This window comes from Nelumbo nucifera, chromosome 2, assembly GCF_055504915.1.
Source record: "Nelumbo nucifera cultivar China Antique chromosome 2, China Antique-T2T, whole genome shotgun sequence".
In the NCBI taxonomy this organism is placed as follows: domain Eukaryota; kingdom Viridiplantae; phylum Streptophyta; class Magnoliopsida; order Proteales; family Nelumbonaceae; genus Nelumbo; species Nelumbo nucifera.
Genome location: NC_142650.1, coordinates 87,866,784 through 87,883,377, shown reverse-complemented (window position 1 = coordinate 87,883,377; position 16,594 = coordinate 87,866,784). Strand labels below are relative to the sequence as shown.

The 16,594-nt window shown below is 39.6% G+C and overlaps 1 pseudogene across 11 annotated transcripts in view; it reads left to right on the top strand.

The window, feature by feature from the left end:
• LOC104606060 (AT-hook motif nuclear-localized protein 28 pseudogene) overlaps positions 1-14,650 on the top strand; it is a 28,102-nt pseudogene extending 13,452 nt beyond the window's left edge. For 9 of the 11 annotated variants that reach the window (XR_016083127.1, XR_016083120.1, XR_016083123.1 and 6 more), the window contains 3 exons: positions 104-182; positions 686-772; positions 11,463-14,650. The product of XR_016083127.1 is annotated as an AT-hook motif nuclear-localized protein 28 pseudogene, transcript variant X8 (transcript). Of the gene's footprint in view, positions 1-103; positions 183-685; positions 773-9,456; positions 11,362-11,462 lie in introns of those variants that run through there. The other 2 variants (XR_016083121.1, XR_016083130.1) reach the window with 2 other exon arrangements.
• The last annotated feature ends 1,944 nt before the right edge of the window (positions 14,651-16,594 follow it).

The window sequence follows — 16,594 nt, the reverse complement described above, 5'->3', positions numbered from 1 at the left end:
TTCTTTTTTCTTTGACTTCTCATTTGAGGTAGATGTGGTCAATATGAAGTATGGTTTTGTTTTCCTTTAATTTTTCATGAATCGTTGCTGGGCTTCTTAGCAGAAAGTGGTACAGATCTCTTATGGGTGGAGGCATACACTAGCTGTTTCAGAAAGGCAGAACGTTTTCTCTTGGTGAAGAGGTACAAATCGACAAATTGGACACGGAGATCCTCTTGATAGGCAATTGCTTTTCTCAACATGATTGATGTTTGAAATTGAGTCACCCTTTGATTGTTTTTCCCTCCAAATACATCTCTCATTTCTTACATGGGTAATTGTGTCAATCTTGATGCTACAAATTGAAATTATTTTGTCGTTTGTGAATGTGGCATTGCTCTATGGTTTTAGAAATCATAGATCACATCTGAACCAAATCTTTCCACCTAGGGGAGGTCATGAATCAAATTAAACCTAAGCCTACCTAAATCCTAATTACCCCTAGTTCTGATTCCATTATCCTATCTTTCTTTTCCACCTTCCCTTTGATCTTAAACCCCAATTGTGCCAAATTTTCCAATTTTCCCTTATCCTATCTTTATTTGAAATTGTGCCATGGTTTCATATCTGAGTTGGTTTAACTGCAAATTCCTCCACGTCATATCTTGTGACTCATATTAAAATAACTATTGTTGCATATTTACAGGTTCATTTAGCTCTTGAAAGCAAGTTCCACTTCCAAAATACATCAGAAGGTTGATAGAAGGTGATTCAAGATAGTTGTGGGAATCAGGTAAAATAGTTTATTACTTGATGCCTGTAGTTCGCTCTAATGGCTTTGGCTGTGATATTTTTGTGTATTAATTTTATTGGTGAGCTACTCCTAAATAAATCTCTTTATTAGATGATTGACATTAATCATTCCAATTAGGTAATGAAGAAATTTTGAATAATATTGTGTTGATTTTAGATAATCCTAGCAGTTGGAATCAAACTTTCAAGCAATTATAATGATAATGGCTCTCTCTCTCTCTCTCTTTCTCTCTCCCTTAAATTACCCTAGCTCTTGATTTTACTATCTGGTTTTGTTTGTAGGTTTCATCGATCAATGTAGCTTATTCTAACTTTTTACATGCTTTTATAGGTATTCAAACCCTAGATGTTGATTTTATGTACAAGTACAGTTCATTAGGAGCTTTTGCTTAGTATTGTCTGGTTCAAGTCCTCTCTTTGCCTCTCTCTATTTGATTGTTTTTAGTTAACCTTTTAATGCAGTTAGAAAGTGTTGATTTTACTTGAAAAGAAAACTGAATGGAACGAGTATAACATTTCATTTATAGTTGTAGATTATTTATTTTGTTTCTGAAAACTTTTGAGATTTTTCATGCAACTACAACTATCTATTTTGGATTTTTATGTACAAGCTTTTAAAGCTTCACAAGATTGTAGGGAAATATAAAAAAAAACACCTATACTGATGGACTATATCCGTTGGTATATCCTGCACCTATACTGACGGACTACTTCCGTTGGTATGGTCTGAACCTATACTGACGGACTACTTGTGTTGGTATAGCTTGAACCTATACCGACGGGCTAACTGTGTTGCTATAGCCTGAACCTATACCGACGGGCTACTTGTGTTGGTATAGCCTGAACCTATACCAACGGTTTAGCAAATTGTCGGTATAGGTGTCTACACCTTATACTGACGGATTTTATCCATCGGTATAGACCTATACCGACGCTATCTTACCGGACGCATTGGGTGACCGTCGGAGTAGCTCGTTTAGGGCTATACCGATGGATAATATACCTATACCGACGGATTGGTATATACTAGAGTAGAGCTTGCTATTGAGTGGCCATGAGTGTACTCAAAAAAGGATGTGTCTTTTGAGATTGTCCACTGGGGAGCTACTATTCTCAAAGACTCTTATTCCTCTCTTCCCAGATTCCCCACATGACACAGCATGGATAAGAGCTTTTGTAAACACTCTTCCTCTTTTCCCCCAAAAATTTCCTTTTTCTTGAACTAAGAACTTGTGAATGCTATTAGGGGGGGCTCAATAGTAGTTGCCATTCCGACAGAAACCTAGCAAGAATTGCCATATTTATCCAGTCACTTTACAGTTCACGAGTAAATGTCAAAGGTATTGCCACACTTCTCTCGGAAAAGGGAGCACACAAGAGGGGAAATGTATAGTTTTCCTTTCCTTCTCTTCTGAAAAAGGGCATAGGTGTTGGTGCATTCAAGGGTCGCCTCCCAAATAAAAAAGGAGACTAAGGGGAGCCAAACCTTTTTCTCAGGGAAGGGAGGAGGGGGTGGTACCATTTGGAGTGAAGGGATAAGAAAACTTTGCCAAGGGAGATTAAAGCAGAGACATTTGTGATTTCCTGCTCAGTCAAATTTCTACAAAAGTTAAAGTTGTGGGAGAAGCCATTTACATCATAGGTAAGAATTGAGGAGACTAAGGCTTATTGTTTGTTTAAGATGAGATTGAAAAGACTTGGGAAGAAACAACACAAAGGGGTTGATGACTCAACCATAGATCAATTTAGAACTTGATGAGGTTACCATCCCCTAAGTGAACTGAATGAAGTTCGAGAAAAGAAAAGGCGAGGATTGGATGATACCTTTCCAAGGGTGACTAGCTGAGCAACAATGGCTTAGATGGGAGCTACCCATCCCTGAAGCACTTTCACCAAAGATACTGCAAATTGCAGAAGCCAAGAAAACATTATGCTCTTTCTTTAATTTCCAGTGCCACTTCCCAAGAAAGGCTAGATTTCTTTCTTCTAAACGCCCCACACCCAAACCACCATTTTTTTGACTTACAAACAGTCTTCTAATTAACTTCAGATCCAATATGATTGTTTGACTTGGAAATCTTAGCATGAATAGTTTCTCCCTTCTCAACTACAACAACATTCACAGATGAGCATAGGGCATTGGAAAATCTAGAATCAATGCTTAGGGGTTACTTTTTGCTAGTTTTTCCAACATGAGGGTGTAAATGTTAAAAACATATTCACTTTCGCCATTTTGAGGAAAGCCAAAGATAATAACAAAACCATGTTAGAGGAATGAACTTGATTGAAGACAAGGACTGGGTCATATTAAGAACTGAACTCCGTTCACATCATGATTAGTGAATTTGTAACATAAGTACTACCAAATGCAGAAAATCCGTAGTTCCATACCTAATATCTTGGGCATGAAGCTGCTTTCCTAGATTTAAACCCTCTACTCTTACCACAATTGAAACAAATGTTGCTTCCTTTGGCTCTCCATTCCCATCTATAGAGCTTCATAAAACAAACCGGTGTTTCTGTTGCATGCTCATTAAGAACATAACCTTGAATTGCCATGATAAGAGCTACATGTTACCAAAAAATGAAAGGAGCTAAAATATTTTTGCTATGCACTCATTTTTGTTGTTCTTCAAAACAAAAAGGAATCCCCTTCGGAGGCACTTAAAACAGAAAGTTAAACAAGAGATCATTAAGAACCTAACTTCAATTCCCATCATTTTTGAACACCCTCAATATTTCTTTGAAATCACCTGTATAATCCACCATCATGAAAGTGTAAACGATAATTTCTGGTTCCAGCCGCATTCTGTATATGCAATCTTAACCAATGCATAAAACAGCTTAACCAAAGGAGTATCAACAACTGTGTCCGATCGCAAACTCTGTAGCTTTGTCAATAGAGCATGTGTGTGCAATGCAAGTGGGTAATTATTTGTTTCAGCACAAGCCTTGAGAACTAATCTCGGCATTGTCTGGTGGTTGAGGTGGAAGATCATATTGACAAACAGATGGAGAGAGGTCATGTGACTGCCTTTCCATGAACATGAATATTACATGTCTATTACAATCAGGGAAGAGAACTTGTTGGAGCAGGAATATTATGATAGAGATGTTACTCTGGTGGTTATTAGTTTCAGATTACAGTCACTGGTTTGTAATGAAGCTATTGGGGTTTTAGTTGGTGAATATTGAGACAACAGAATGAGCTTGGCCAAGGGGAAGAACAAAAACAAGTCAGCATTATCCTTTAGGAACCAACAAGAAGGATCGGATTTTCATCCAACATCATGAACAGAAGTTGGTAATAGTTGATTGAAAAAAAAAAGAAGAAACAATGTGAATTTCTCCAAAAATCTGAAAAAGATGGAAATAGTCAAGAATTTTTGGACCATTTCTCTACGTTCCAATTTTATCGGATGACTCCTGAGAGAGCCTAAAAGAGAAACTAAATTTATTTAAATCGTTCATACCCTTATCACTTAAATGATGTGGGGCTCGAGATGGTGTTTTTGGGAAAATGGATCACCAACTCACCGATTAATTACCACTCCCTCTTAGTATTTTATAGATCAAAAGCAAAATATATTACTAAGAAGCAAAGATATCTCATTAAAAAAATAGTCGACTTATGGTATTTGTTACTTTATTTTTATGACATTCATATCCTTTTCCTCTTAATAAAATTTGGATTAAAGAACTCTTAAACATAAGGGTAATGGAACCTTATTGGTTGAGTGGGTTGACCCGATCGAATAACATGGACCTGACCACTTATCCAATTGGTCCTGATTTTTTTTCTCTTTTTAACCCATCAGGGTGCAGGCAAGGGCTTGAGCAGAGCAAAAGGTGTTCATGGTTCACTTAATTGTAGACTTTTTTTTAAACTCTACCAATTTTTCAGTTTTTTGGAAAATTGCAAATCGAAATCAAACCAAAACTAACTGATCAATTGATTCAATCGGTTTAGTTTTTGACTGAGTTGATTCTTCAATTTTTTTAGTTTTTTAGTATATAATATATTTATAAATAAATATATAACTATATAATATAAATACTAGAAATATGTGTAATATATTATATTATAACTAACATATAGAGCTGGCAATTTTGACCCCAACCCACTTGACCCACTCATTTTAACGGTGGGTCAAGATGGATCACTCAACCCATTAGGGTCAGGGGAAAAGGGTTAGGTGGGGTTGGGTCAAGGGTTACCCCAGCTCAGACCAAATGACGAGGTACTTAGCACAAAAAATTGATACATGACCAAAAAATTGATTCATCAATTGGCGCCGTTTGTGAGAAACGCTACAAAAAGCCCAGTTTTCATCATCCGAAAGGTTAAGCCTTCTTCTTCCAGAAAGCTAAGTTATACTAAAAGTTCTCGCTTTTTAGTTTCCATTTTTTATGAACTCAAAGACTATGCAGGAAGTTGATGGCCAACAGACTAAGTAGCTCTACCAACTTTATTTTAACTCGGATAAAGCCTCATCAGTCCTTTTTGTGAGGTACTCTCTACAAAGATGAACTCTTTGTGGTTTTTGTGAGAGTAGGCGATCAACAAATTGCATGGATGCCCTTTCCGATTGAGCCTTCCAAGGCTCCCATGCGAGCTGGTGACCTAAAGTCAGTAGTGCTGCCCCCGTAGGTCAAGCTCTTAGTAGCTTCTTGTAGGAGTGGGTAACCGACGTCACTAACGAGGCTGATGCAGTGTAGCCGTAGCTCTAAGGCGCCGACCTGGCAAGCTTGGCCCAGGTGCGACCTGGCAGCCTGGCCTAGGTGCGACCTGGCGGCCTGGCCCAGGCGCAACCTGGCAAACTGATAAAAGACCTCGGCATGGGCACATAAGTCCTAGTCGCTTCCTCGGCATGGGCACATAAGACCTAGTCGCCTCTTCGGCATGGGCAAAATCAAAGATCAAGGAGAGTGGACTACGAGTCGCTCCTAGAGCCTAAGGGCTAAAGCGTCGAATTGGCAAAGACTTCAGCACCACATAAGACCCAGTCGCCTCTTCGGCATGGGCAAAATCAAGGGTAAGGAGAGTGGACTGCGAGTCGCTCCCAGAGCCAAAGGAATTGAATCGACGCTTATGAGCTCATCGAATTAGTCATTTCAGGCCAAAAGGAGCAATCTACTCCCTTCGCCGAGTTACTTTCAGCTTGGGAGTGAGGGGCAAATGATGAGGGCGGATTTGACCTTCCAATGATATTGTGATACATGGCACCTCGGAACAACTAGGTGACACCCGGAACCACTTTGGCAACAACTTGCCTTAGCCAAGTTGATGGTGTCCCACCTGGCGGCCTGGCACAGACTCGACTTGGTGGCTTGGCCCTAGCGCGACCTGGCCCAGGCGCGAACTGGCAGCCTGGCACAGGCGCGACCTAGTGGCCTGGCCTTGGTGCGAATTGGTAGCCTAGCACAGGCGCAAGCTGGCATCCTGGCACAGATGCGAGTTGGTAGCCTGGCACTGGCGCGACCTGGCCCTGGTGCGAGCTGGCAGCCTACGAGACGTGTTCGATGACAAATTCGGCATGCATATCCAAACACTCTCACGATCCTTGGAAGTTGGCCCACGTGCCGAACGATCCGAAGGATGGTCAACGTGCATGGCGGCTACCTCAGGGAATCTCAGACAACTTAGACGACTTCTCAGAAATCTCGGATATGGTGCGTGAAGCCCACACCAAACAATGCCTATATAAAGGCACCAACCCCAATGGCGGGGGCAAGTAATCATATTCTAGCTCTCATACTTTGTGATTTTTAGCTCGTAGTCTACTATGAGAGTACTGACTTAAGCATCAGAGCGACCTCGCTGGGTTAGCCACCCCGGGTCCTCTGACATTGGTTCCTTGCAAGTCTTTAAAGAACTACGAAGCTCAACAATCAATCTAGCTCGCCACCAGGCAGCTCGACCCTCTGGTCAGCTCGACAACTAATAGGCAGCTCGACACTCTAGTCAGCTCGGCAACTAATAGGTAGCACGACACTCTAGTCAGCTCGTCACCTAACCTGCCTAGCTCGGCCCAATCAGTTTGGCACCTAACCTACCCAGCTCGGCCCAGTTAACTCGGCACGTAATCTACCCCTAGCTCAGACCAAATGACGAGGTACTTAGCACAAAAAATTGATACATGACCAAAAAATTGATTCATCAATTCTAATTCTAATCTTTGGCTGAAACATATTTTTTTTGAAAAAATTATCATTCTATGTGTTTTCTATAATTTTCTATTTCTACCAAAGGTATATAATTTCTAGAAATTTTTGTTATCATTTTTTGCATCTTTTTCCTGTGATTATTGTTTTTAGTTGAAATATATAAAATTTTGAGTTTTTATTGTTTTATTTATTATTATTATTTTTGATTTTTTTGTCTGAAAAATATATTTTTGAAATTTTTATCATTCATATTTTATAGTAATTTCTATAAATTTGTGCATTTTTGGCATTTTCCTACAAATCTTTCGTATGTTTTTTTGTGTTTCCATACAATTTTTATACTTTAATGCAATCTTTGGCATTTTCTTTAATTTTCTATATTTTTTACAATTTCTCTTTTATATTTTTATTCATTTTTTTATTTTCTAAGTTTTTTTCTACACTTTCTGATGTTTTACAGGAAATATAATTTTTTTGCCACTTAATGTGTTTTTTATGCATTTATTTTTATTTAAAAAATTGATTATTTATGTTTTTCGGTTTTTGTAGTTTAAATATATAGCCATATGCTTTTATGCAATTGGAATCAAGAAAAGGTAAAAAAAGAAGGGTCTAATTTGAATAATTGAATTAGAGGGTCAAATGGGTGAGTTAGGGTGGGTCAGGGTCAAAGTGGGTTGTGACCCTCTTTGACCCATAGAATGGGTGGGTTAGGGTGGGTCAGGGTCAAAGTGGGTTGTGACCCTCTTTGACCCATAGAATGGGTGGGTTAGGGTCAAAGTGGGTTGTGACCCTCTTTGACCCATAAACATGGGTGGCAAATGGGTTAGTGAGTCAATATGGGTGGATTGGTACTCAACCCACACCCAACCCAACCCAATCCATCCATTTGCCACCCCTACTAACATATCATATATCATATATATATATATGAGAAGCATATATAATATGCATGAAATATATATACAGTCGGTTCAACCGTTGTTTTTTCATATTGGTTAACCGAAACCAAATCGATCAGTTCAGTTAATTAGATTTTTTATTCAATTTCATTGGATCTGATTCGATTTTTTGGTTTTCTGGTTTTTTAAGAGCACTTGGGCTTAAATTACTCCCATGAAAAGTTAGCCTTAGCCCAACCCATGATTATCCTAGTTATTGTGTTTAATTTTTTGGGTCCTAGTCTAAATGTGTATCTAATAAATATATTTAAAAATGAGAGACAATGAATTAATGAAAAATATGCATATACCCAATTATTTGCAAATTTGCAAATATGTCAGATAAAATTTGATATATCATAAATCCAAAAAGGAATTTGAAAGTTGATAGAGAATTAGATTACATGATATATCTCTCTCTTCAAAGCAATCAGTTGTTAAGGCTATGTTAATTTGGTTAAAATTATACTCCAAAAAATCACTATTTGAAGAATAAGTTTTGAGCAAAAAATTATTCTATTTTGAAGTTTAAAGAATCAATTCTTAGTGTAAGGGGATCAACCTGAGTAGCAATATGGATCGACAACTGCGACAAGACCAACCAAATCTGGGTCAATTCGACTCATTTTATTGATTGAATATAAGTGCTAAATATTTCAGCACAACAATTAAGGGATGAATATTCTAGAAACTAAAAGAGAAATCTTGAGTAAGAATAAACATGTGCAATGAACATTCTAGAAATAAATCTAACTAAGCATATTCAAGAATGGAAATAAACATGTAATTAATAAAATAATTCTAGAAAGATATTCATCCACATATTTTAAATGTGAAAAAGAACATTTTAAAGTACAAGGGTAAAATAGGAAAAACATAAATTTAAGAAACTTTTGGAATGAGCACCCGCTATAAATAGGAGCCTCTCATCCATTTCAAGGGGCCTGGGAACCATTTCTTGCCCCATCATCTTGATATCAGTCCATTTCTCATCCATATTAGCCTTATCCCATCTTCCCATCTCACCCATCTGTCACTTTGTCCTTCTTCTAACAACGACCTGATCCCTCATTGGAGGGTATGTAGACAACCCCTTCTTAGGGGTTTGGTCACTTATTTATCTACATTTTTTTTCCTTTTTGGTTTAACTAATTCCTTAGACCTCAGAGTACATACCACACATTCACGGCCTTACTTAAAAGTGATTCCTACAATCATAGTAAGGCTGCAAATAGTATCTAATTATCTAAATTAAAATTTGAATTCGATCCTATTAAGGGTGATAATTTGATCCATTTATAATTGGATCAATTATAAATCTACCCGTATCTGATCCGATATGATTCGATTCAATTTAAATATCCATGCTTATATGTACTTATAAATTGCATTATATTTATCATTGAAGTTGGTCTCATTGTTGTATTTTCACTAAATTGTCATAGGTTCAAGTTTTATCTAAGTAATTTTCAATTTATTTTGTTAATAAAATATAATATTAAAGCCATAGCTTATCTTATTAATAATATATAATCTTTTAATCATTAATAGTCCAATATATTTATATTATTTAATATCCGATTATAATCTGAATTCAATTCAAATCCACTATATATCTAATAGATATTATCTGATTTGAATTCAAATATAAACAAATCAAATTTGATAATGCCTATATCCAATTTGATCTCATCCATTTGTGGCTCTAAATCATAGAGCCAATTCTCTCTTGGAAAGCATTTCAAACATTTGCATTTTCCTACTATGGGTAAATAACATCTCCATTGACCAAACAAGAAAAAAAAAGCACGTGCCACATGATACTGATAGTGGACAATAAAGAGAGAAAGTTTTTCTGCTGCATGCATAAAAAAAGTGGGGTACATATAATAATAAGATAATAGAAAAAGGGTGATGATTGGGATAAATTCAATTACCATGAAATGGACTTGCCCTGTATCCAAACTACCCTACACTTGTACCATAATAGATATATTTATTATCATTTAATACATTGATATCGTTTGTCATTTCCCTAGAAAGTACACCATTTTCCATTATCAAAAACAGAATGTACTCATATAGATCATTACCTTAAGAAATTCAATTAATCAGTTTCAACTATTCGTAGTTATTGACATCAATTTTTGTATCAAATTAACAAATAATATGGATACAAATTACAAAATAGATCCTTGTAATAAAGCCAGTGGGAATGAAATCTCTTTGGTTTTGCTTAGTTACATAAGCAACAATGGAGAAAAAAGATTACATAAGCAACCTTTAATTGGTTAATGGTCAAGGCCATTGGCGTGTTTCTTCTTGTGCTTCTCAAATTACTAATTTAGTTTCTTTATTTTGGGCTTTGTGCTTGATTGGTTGTGAAGGATGTTCTCTAGGAAGGGTCTCTTGTGATGGTTTGGTCTTCTTCAAGAACTTGAATCCAAGTGTAAAGTTGAGAAGTTGAGAATTAAGAAGTTATTTCTCTTCTTTTTCTCTCTTGAATTTGAAGTAGCTGGGTTGAGGTTTGTAGGTGCTTGTGATTGTTTGCATTTCTCAAGTGAGTTTGTGTGGCTGAAAGAGATCTAAAAATGTGTAAATGATATTAAAAAGAGCAAAGAGGTGTCTCCCTTCGCATTGCTATTTATAGTCTAGGACCTAACCAATTCCATGTAAGTAAGGTGGTGGGTTAGGGTTAATTCCTAAGCATTTAAATTAAACCCATATTAACCTTGGAGACCATATATAATGTAAATTAAACCCATTGACAATACATGTCTACTGTAATATTCTTGCATTAATAATCTCTAAAAAAATTCAATATATCAATCAAGGGTTAAAATATCAATACGATAGGATTGATCCAGTATCCATGCATATGAATACAAAAATACACTACGACATGCAAGCGATTTGAACCCAAGTCACCCTATAACCAAAAATACACCACGGGGGTTTGACCAAATCCTTTCCACCTTTCTTCCTCCCTTCAGTTCATTCTCCTTAGACCTTCATATGTATATCATTATTTTGACATTAAATTTAATATATTTTATAATATATATATATATATATATATAATATTATTTGTGGGTATTTTAGTTGTTGTTTGATGGATCTTCTTACATAATGGTTAGTCCCGAAACAATTTCTTTCCATCCTGTCACAATGGACATTAATGCAGAACTTAGGAAGGAAGATATACCATCAATCAAGTACTCTTAAGACATCTCCATGATATAGCCCATTGGACAAACTCCAACATATGAGAGAGAATGGTTGGGCCGTGGCCCGTGAGGGGAGGGAGGGACTAAGAGCGAGAGAGTTTAGGATGTGACCTAGTAGAATCTATGGAAGAGAGTTTAGGATGTGACCGAAGCAGTAATGGATCCGTGCAGCGGTGTGGGACCCGCTTTCCTTCCCGCCTGGTTGCTCAGGCATCCGACAGCTCAGGAAAAAGGTATACCAATTATAAAAGAAGGGTTGTTATCTGATTATCTCGCTTTGCTGATTTTAGTCCTTTGAAAAGGAGTTTTTGAACTTCATTTTTATCTCTCTCAGAGTTTACACATCAACTAGTGAAGAACAAGCTCTGAGCAATGGCCGACTATGGAGGAGCGATCTCTCTCTCACAAACCCGGGAATGTCACACCTCCGAAGAAGAAGATGACGAACACAGTGCGAGAAACGGAACACCGTTCATGGGTGGTGGTGGAGTCACGAAGGTGAAAATCAATCACAACAACAACAAAACTGGGGGTGATGTTGGGTCGATGGTGGAGGTTGTTCGGAAGCCAAGAGGCCGACCACCGGGCTCAAAGAACAAACCCAAGCCGCCCATCGTGATTACAAGAGACAGCGAGTGCGCCATGAGACCGGTAGTCCTCGAAGTATCCGCCGGGTCCGACGTCGTCGAAATGGTTTCACAGTTCGCTCGTCGCCGACACGTGGGTCTGTCTATCCTCAGCGGCTCCGGCACTGTGGCCAACGTCACGCTCCGGCATCCCGCCTCACACACATCGACACTCACTCTCACCGGCCCTTTCCATATTGTTTCACTATCAGGCACATTTCTTGGGTCCTCGTCTTCATCGTCTACTTCCTCTTCTACGTCCAAATCTTGTCCTCCCTTTACCATCTCCCTTGCAGGAGGCCATGGCCAGGTCTTTGGAGGGACAGTTGCAGGCTCTCTTGTTGCTGGGAGCACGGTAGTTTTGGTAGCAGCTTCATTTGTTAACCCTACGTTCCACCGTCTTCCAGGCGACGACGAAGAAACCGAGGACGTCAAGCCTGTAAATTTGGTTAGTGGTAGCAGCGATTCTTGCACGACTAACATCCCTATGGCCGTTTACAGTATTGCAGCTCCAACGCCATTGAATTGTCAGATCCCTCCTGAAGTCTTGCCATGGCCTCCCACCTCACGTCCTCCTTACTAAACCTGCAACTGAAACTTCATAGAAGAGGAGAAATCTGAGATACCCATCTTTTGGTTTCCTCAGTTTTGGCCTCAATCTACAGTTATTTCTTTTCTAACTCTTCCGATATTATACTAGCCATCTCACTTCTTGCTTCCATCGTTTCACTTAGAACTGCCTTCCATTAATTTCTCAAGTTTCTCTAGTCTTGTTCTAGCCGTTTTCCTTTCTGGCTTTCACAGTTCATGCTATTTGTTGTGGGTTTCCAAGTTTTCTTGTCTTTTCTCTTCATTTTTCTATTAACCCCATTCACAAAGTTTTCAGGGGTCTCTTTTCGGCTTTGATTTCCTTCTCGAGAAGCTGGGTATTGGTGGTACTGAAGCTGTAGCTGTAGCTGCTGTGGTGCAACTCCTGGTCTGATGAGACTGTCAGTTCTGATATTCTATGTCAGGCTTGAGCCCCTCCTCTCCCCCCTCGGGAAGTGACGATTCTCCACCCCCGAAGCAAGCAAATCAGCACAGACTCACACAGACGACTAGCAGAAATAGATAGAGAAAGGTAGAATCCGAACTTGCAATGATCTTTGCTTGTTGTCCTTGAAAAAGAAAGGATGAGAGAAACAACATATACAGAAACTAACAGGTAGTCTGAAAAGAAGATGTAGCTGCATGTTGCTTCTGAATGTTCTGTATCATTGCCCAACAAGATTAAGACTTCGTGTGTTTACTCTTCTCTGATATTACTAAAATATATACACTGATCTGTTATGCCGGGTTTGGTACTTCTGAATCATCTGTTAAATCTGTCTGAAGATTTTTATATATTATATGATCTAATATTTTATGCGAGAATGCTGAATTCTCTTACCCACCCAACAGTGACAAAATTCTGATCAACTTCCACTACATGGTGGTCTCTTGTCTAGTGGGGTTTGCACGCCTTTTGGATTCTCAACCTTATCCACCATAATTAGAGAGAGATTTTCTTTTCTTTTGAAGCAGTTCCCTTCTTCTTCTTATTCATGAGAGAGAGAGAGAGAGAGAGTGAGAGAGTGGGAAAACTGTGAAGAAGGGGTTGTGACTTGTGAGGATGGTCATGGCGCAGAGCTAGTGGTTCAAGATGGGACTGACCTGCAGGAGGTGAGAGGGTTGGGTTCTCACTTCTTGGTCCAAGTGGGTGCACGCGTGGTCTGTATTGCAGTAGGAAACAGGCGATTCCCTACACGTTTCGTGTGCTGATTGGCTTGCTTGCTGCATTTACACAGTTATCTGAGCAAAGCCAGCATCGCCCCACAAGCTTTCTATCATTCAAACCAAAACAAAGTGGAAGGCTCAGAAACAGAGCTTCAAATGAAACCACAATTTTGCAAGCAACTAAAGATAAAGGGGAGCTTTATGTTCTTTGGTTCTGGAATCTGGACCGTTTGTTTTCAAAACGTACGGTGAGGGATCTTAGAGTGGGCAACATTCTCCGATGCATTTACAGCAGTACATACAGAGGGAGAGAGAGAGACCAATTTATGTTTATGGTACGGAGTAGGCATTAACTCCGACGTTGGTCTTGATCCGGACAGTCCGGTCGTTCATCCAAGTTTGAACTAAGGAATGCATTTAATGCGGGTGACTGATCGAGTGTGGACGAAACTTTGACTCTCCCATCGCCAACGCCAACTCTGCCTTCTGCCTCTGGTGTGCTATTGTCTAAACTTTAAAGGAGGATTCCAAGCAAAAACAGCTTGCCTTCAATGGATTCAGTTCGGATTTCGGAGTTAGAGAGGACACATCCGACGTGCTTGAACCGAACCGATTCATTTATAGGGATTTTTTAGGGTAAAATATTTTACTTTTTTTTTTTTTTATCATTTTAAGCGCAATAAGATGAATGTAAATTTAAATCTAATTCGATCTGAGTCCGATTGTTGGTTTCAGATCTAAATATTAATGGATCCGATTACAGCTCACTTTGCTTTTGGTCTAGATGGTAGGGCCAGGACCGGACCGGAGCATTTATATGGGGGTAGTGCCGTGGTGGCGTACACGTCAAATCTATATTATGTCCTATGCTGAAACGCGGTTGCATCCTTTAACTCCTCATTAGCGAATGGAATGACGTGGCAGATATTGATTGGGCCCACACCATAAGTTTGATGACGTAACGATATGAAAATTTTTGGAGCTTAGCTCTGGTCGTCAAAGAGGCGAGAGCAGATAGCTTGTACCTATTTAGGCGAGAGCAGATAGCTTTTTTTACTTTGTGGCTTAGTTCTTGAATTTGATATATCTTTCTACTAATTAATTGAACCTGTTTTTTTATTTTTATTTTTTAATCTATTTTGTTTAGTGACGAGTAAGTAATGTAATACAACATATGATGATGCCAATGTTAGCCAACTTATTTAGACATGGGCTCAAGAGAACACTTCTATAGACATGTTGGTTAAACAAGTGTAAAAGAGTTGGATGACCGGGGGATGTTTGAATAGTTCATGGCGCTATGGCTTAAGGACTTCAAGGCCCTTAGCCTGGAATCATATGATGGAACAACCGACTTAGTCGATCACCTCGATAGTTTATAGGACCGGATGTAGTTACATGGGGCCAACAATACAAGTCTTTGCATGGCCTTCTTGACCACCTTTCGAGTACAACTCGGATGTGGTACTCGGGACTGGCCATTGGCTCAATTAAGAGATAGAGCCAGTTCGTCGACCTCTTCACCACCTACTTCGTGATGAGCAAGAAGTTTTTTAAGTTGGCGACCTGTCTACTGAATGTGGTTTAGTGACCTGATGAGAAACTCTGAGATTACATCAAGTAATTCAACCTGGAGTGGTTTTAGATACCCAACCTCAACCCAGCCATACATCTTACCGTGGTAGTCAATAGCATTCAACATCCTGACTTGCACTGGGAGGTCGAGTTGATCCCTCTGGCCTCTATGGAGGAGTTCTTCAACCAGACAGTCAAGTTCATGAAGGCCGAAGAAACACTCAGGTCTCGGTTAGAGCTAAGCAAAAAACAAAAGAGATAAGAGGACAAGTCGGGGAGCAGCATGAAAAGGTGGAAGAGTAAGTCGCCAAGGCGCAGTAGGTTCCCTTATAGAGGCAATAGGTCCTTAGGTCGATGTTCTTGCATCCCTCTCGTTCAGAACTAGAACTACACTACACTGAACACGAAGAGAGGGGAGATCCTGATGTAGATAAAGACAATTGGGTACATTAGATGGCCACCTCGAATGAGAGAAGACCCCGACAACAGGAACCTGAACAAGTACTGCCACTTACAATGGGACATTGGCCATGATAAAGAAAATTGATGTAACCTCAAGGATGAGATCGAGGAACTGATCCACCGAGGTTACTTGAAGCAATTTATTAAACAAGAAGATCGACACTGACCTGTCGACCAGCCTAGAGAAGTGCCACAGTCCAACATGGACCAAAACTAGGACTAGCCTCCTCGAGACCCACCACCAGTAGAGCGGCCCATCCGTGGTGTAATCAACATGATCACAGGTGGGTCCATAGTGGCAGGATGTAGCACCTCAATTGGGAAAATCTCAATTCAAGAGCTCGAGCATGAGGATGGGAACCCGCCTAAGCGTCCTTGTGTGGAGGAAGTAATCTACTTCACCAATGATGACACTCATGGGATCTAGTATCCGCATGATGATGCCCTCATGGTCAAGTTAGTGATAAATGACTTTGAGGTAAAGCGAATTATGGTCGACTCCGATAGCTCAACGGATATCATTTTTTTGGAGGCATTTGAGCGAATGAAACTGGAGAGGAAGGGCTTACTACCGACCAACATCTCCTTGGTCGGCCTTAACGGAGAAGTGGCAGCCTCTCATCTGAATAAGAGTATTAGTAGCGGGCTCACCACCAAACCAGGTGCACTTCGACCACATTCCTAGTGATTGCAATTTCCTCGCCCTAAAATACCATCTTGGGCCGACCGATCTTGCAAGCCCTTAGAGCTGTGGTATTGACCTACCATCTGTCGATGAAATTTGCAACATACTATGGAGTTGGAATGGTGTGAGGTGATCAACTCGAGTCTCGGAAGTGCAAATGCTACATGGTCGCACTGAAAGGGAAAGGGAAGCAGACTATCGACATCAACTTGGAGCCACCCTAGAGAATGGCAACGAGAGAGCTCGCATCATGGAGGACACCGTCCTGGTGCCGGTCTCAACTACTGACCCTGCAAAGATAGTGCAGATCGGAGCCTGCCTCACAGAACCACAACGCTATGCACTGGTAAGCTTTTTAATTAA